We start from the raw sequence: 4,712 nt of genomic DNA, 5'->3' as shown, positions 1-4,712 counted from the left end.
AAGGAGGATATCCACATAATCATTGCTCGTGAACCTTTCAAATAATCATCCAACTCCACAAATTAATACGAACTTCCACTCTTAGTTCTCTTCTGGATATTTGTCTCATCAAAGCGGGTATTCCGTCACCTCTAGCAAAGTCTTGTTCGTGCTTCCACTGTATAGATGACTTTCCAGAAAGGAGTGATCAACGTGGAAATATTATAAAGGAAATCCAAGGCGATATTCCAAGTGTTTCTATGTCATTTTTTCTTTATTGGTCAGTATGTGATTATGAATACCATCTTCATGGAATCACTGTCTTGATGATTGACTGCTCACACAAACACTAGTGTTTCCTGAAATACTTATTCATATATGGTGAATTATTGCATCCCAAATGTAGATATTCTATCTAATAAAAACGATTTGTTATTGGACTCGTGAATTGGGTGTAAGGTTTTTCATTATGGAAAAAATTTTCAAACTATATCAAAGCTCATTATTTTAGGCAAAAACTTTTTTGTTCGAATGTTATATCGAATACCACAACAAATGGATTCTTTCCCGAAAATATTATCATACTGATTAGTCGATGGTAAATTACTTTGAAACTAAATGCCTCCTTCCGCGAACAGCTCTAAAAATCTACTCTGCCATATCCAACACTTTACGCCTTTAGAATCCCTCCCTTTCTATCTATCTATCTATCTATATATATATATATATATATATATATATATATATATATATATATATATATATATATATATATATATACATATATATACACAAATATATATAAGAGAGAGAGAGAGAGAGAGAGAGAGAGAGAGAGAGAGAGAGAGAGAGTTACTCCCAGATTGTGTTTTAGAGATTTTTTATTTACATTCATACATAATGTTTTGTCTTTTCCCAGCCATCACAGCTCACAGCTCTAAAGAGTAGTACTTCCCCCTTCTTGGCGTCCTTCCCAAACTCGTTGCCCCCCCCCCCACCCCCGCGCGTCTGGCGTCCGCCTGTTGCCTCCCCCCAACAACCAAACTCTTCTACACCTGAAATTCTGAAATCTATAGATATTAAGGGTGACAAATGGGGATTGGAGAAAAGACTTTTGCATTTAACTGTACAGTATATTGCAACTGCAAGACGATAGATACTTTAATCTATCATGCTGGGAAGCTGCTGACTAAGGTATAACATATGTAAGTAGGCCTTATTGCCTTTAATTCATTGTTCTATTTTGAATACCTCTTGGAGGATTTGGATGTTTTAATTAATTAAAATATCTTTTTAGAAAAGTTTTCACTTTTTTAACTGGTAACACTGCTAGTAACGCTTCGATTCCTGCCCCCGGTAATAGTTTACAACACCACGCTCTCCATTTACTCCAAAATAATGCAATCCTGCAGTTTTCATCTTCTTGCACAGTAATTCTGGGAAAGCAATAATTAGCAAGATATGTTGAGGAAGGGGGAAGGGGTTATAAAAAGAAAATAGCTCGGTTTCCTCACCAAACGACTTGGAACTGACATGTCAACAAAGTCAACTAAACAGGATTCGTGATGCCAGCGTACATTTGATATACTGCATATTCAAAATATACTTAATCAAAAATAGAGTGATTACTCAAAAGTGTCACTATTTGTAAATTGCATATTTATGGACACTGAGTAATTAATCCATTTTTAACTATGCATATTTTGAACATACAGTATATCAAATGTACACTGGCATCACGGACTTCCGTTTATGTACGCTGGCATCACGAATTCTGTTTGGTTGACTGTGTTGACATGTCAGTTCCGAGTCGTTTAGCGAGGAAACAGTTATTTTCTTTTTATAACCACTTCCCCCTTCCTCAACATATCTTGCTAATTACTGCTTTCCCAGAATTTAAATAACCACCTAATTACTGTGCAAGAAGATGAAAACTGCAGGATTGCATTATTTTGGAGTAAATAGAGAGCGTGGTGTTGTAAACTATTACCCCGCCCCCTATGACTAATTAGGTGTTCAGTGATTACAAATTCTAGCACTTTTGATATAAAAGATTGCTTCGAAAGAAGTCTGAATAAATTAAAGTCATGATAACCTAGCGCACTTTTCAGAACTGGTGTAAAAATAGAGCACTTAAGAACTGGTGTCACTACAGTAACGAGACATTCTTAGATTTATGAAGCTTGCATCCTTGGTTAAGTAATTTCCAAGAATTGGCCAGTAAAGTCAATACTATTGATGTGGTGGATCCGTACGGTACACAACAACGAGGCTACTCTAAAGCGTTGGCTGCTACAGTACTGGTGGCTGGAAGATTCTATCAAACAAAAATCATCCACGTTCGCAAAAGTACTAAGTCTATATTCCCTTATATTATAATAAATCCCGTGCGTTAACCGTTCGTACTGAGCATTAGCAAACCCACCACAAGTATTAAACTTATTTCAACGAAAATTCAAAATTAAAGTCGAAAATCAATCAGACACCATATATTCTATGGAGACAGCTATATGCTCTGTTGTAAATGGTCATGTAACATCTTAGCATTACTCAATCTTAAGTGCTGCATTCAAGGCAGTTGTGCACGAAGTGCTCTTGGAGGATTTATGGTCCATTGGTATTGAAGATAAGGTTTTGAATATATAAAAGACTACTTGGTTAACAGAAATAACTGTGTATGGACTGGAAGCTCTTACGTATCATAAGAACCATTAAGCAGAGGTGTGTCCCAGGGAAGTGTACCAGAATCAATCTTTATTTTGTATATATACTGTAGGTCTTATCAAAATGACTACATAGTGTACATATTAGGGAGAAGTTTGAACAATTTGTAGACTACACTCAATTTTACTTCTCCATAAATAACTATGATAGCGTTGAAACTTTAACCACTTTCTTATTAGTGTTAGGGATTGAATGGCAGATAAACAACTAAATGCAAATTAAAATAAAACCGAGTTACAGTAGTAGGAAAGAAACTTTGGTGACATTCAAATAAACAATAGCAACTGATTCCAATATCTATTAGAGTCTGCGACATACGTGTATCTATTTACTGTCTTGTCTCTCAGAGCTCAAATAATTAGTGTAGTAAGAAACTATGGATATCACCTTACAAACATTGCTTTGGTAAAGTAATTTGATAAATATTTTTCAAAGAAAACCGAACTGAGCTATTACTATCAAGGTCTACCTTTAAGTCATATCTGTTACAAACTAGCCAAAGTGTAACTTGAAAAATTACTTAATTTAATAAACAGTAGCAAGACTGATAAATGATCCCCCACCTCGAGAATGGATTACTCCTATACTAATCGATTTATACTGACTGCCTATCAAAGATGGAATAACTGTTTAAAATATGTATAATGACTATTTACTAGAACCAAACTTTCAAAATTATAAAATATTTATGAGAATTTCTACACAGTTCAGCCAGCGAATTGTGTTGACACGAGAGTAGTTAAGATTATTGAAAAGTTACAGGTACCAAGATGTAGCTTACCTCTACTGTAGGTTCTAGTGCTTTAAAATATGCGGACATATATATCCTAAAAAAATAATAAGGCTTTCTAAATCAATTTTGTTCTCGTAGTGCTTCGATGATGTGGATTTAACAATTAACGCGGAATACACTGTGCACTATTCTATAGAATGTATAATATTAAATTTTGTAGGTCATTTATTACAAAGGGTTTGTGTGTGTGATGAGACCAGGAAAACAGACCCTAAAGTTATGTCCCGAATCTAGGCCTTGTTTAAATTACATAATTTTCTTAAGGTTTACCTATTCTTTCACTTTGTGTAATAGGCTACATTTGTTTAGCCTCTTCCTTGCCCAACCACCCACCATACACCACATATGTCATATATGCATACAGATGGGGAAATAAACAAGAAACGTGTAAATAACAATAGGAGGAAAACATGAAATAACCAGTTAAGACTATCTCAAATTTATTTGAATAAAGTTAAAAGTTCAATTACTGAAAGATTTTCTACCATTTCTGTCAGAAGTATGGGTACAGTCAATTGTCGATAAAAAAAAAAAAAAAAAAAAAAAAAAAAAAAAAAAAAAAAAAAAAAAAAAAAAAAAAATCAAGTCCCATCCCAGTAAAGCATTTAAGAAAAAAAAAATTCAAAACCGAACTCGTGCATTTTTATCATAATTCCTTGAAATAAACCTAAAAATCATCTCCACTGACTGCACCATACCAAACAGGACAACATTACTTATTAGACAACGTAGCCCCAATACATCTAATACAAAGCTAAGAAACATAATTGGTACTTACGCTGTTTTCACACTTCAAGGTAACCTCAGTCCTGTCTGTTTAACGTCCTGGCTCAAGCCTCTAGGTGTCGAAGTAAGGAGAAAAGAGATCCAGAGAAACATACCGTCGTTGGATTTTGTTGTCCTTGGTAGAAAAGACGCCATCTGGAATCCAGTTTGAAACGTCATAAAGCAAAAACCTTTCATTTTCATTTTGAAAGTTTAATCTTCCAATTGTTTTTATCAACTAAAACTTACAATTACTCTAATAAAAATATGGAGTACACATCATATACTAAAAGTATTATTTTACCTTAGAAATTATGTAAAAAAGGGAAGTTTCTACGGAACTTCACTACATTCGGAAGATCGGTCACAATGGAGGCGATTGTATGGTTTCATTTGAAGTCCATATTGGTAATTTAAGCATAGGAGAAATTACGTCATGATTATTATATAC

The 4,712-nt window shown here is 34.2% G+C and overlaps 1 long non-coding RNA gene across 1 annotated transcript in view; it reads right to left on the bottom strand.

The window, feature by feature from the left end:
* Window positions 1-4,359, bottom strand: part of LOC137622267 (uncharacterized) — a 22,646-nt gene extending 18,287 nt beyond the window's left edge. Inside the window, exon 1 of the long non-coding RNA XR_011040394.1 lies at window positions 4,275-4,359. This is a non-coding gene — a long non-coding RNA (uncharacterized lncRNA). The remainder of the gene's footprint in view (window positions 1-4,274) is intronic.
* Window positions 4,360-4,712: the final 353 nt, after the last annotated feature.

Source organism: Palaemon carinicauda, chromosome 2 (assembly GCF_036898095.1).
Source record: "Palaemon carinicauda isolate YSFRI2023 chromosome 2, ASM3689809v2, whole genome shotgun sequence".
NCBI lineage: Eukaryota > Metazoa > Arthropoda > Malacostraca > Decapoda > Palaemonidae > Palaemon > Palaemon carinicauda.
Note: the sequence above shows the minus strand (reverse complement) of the source record. Positions and strands in the feature narration are given on the sequence as shown.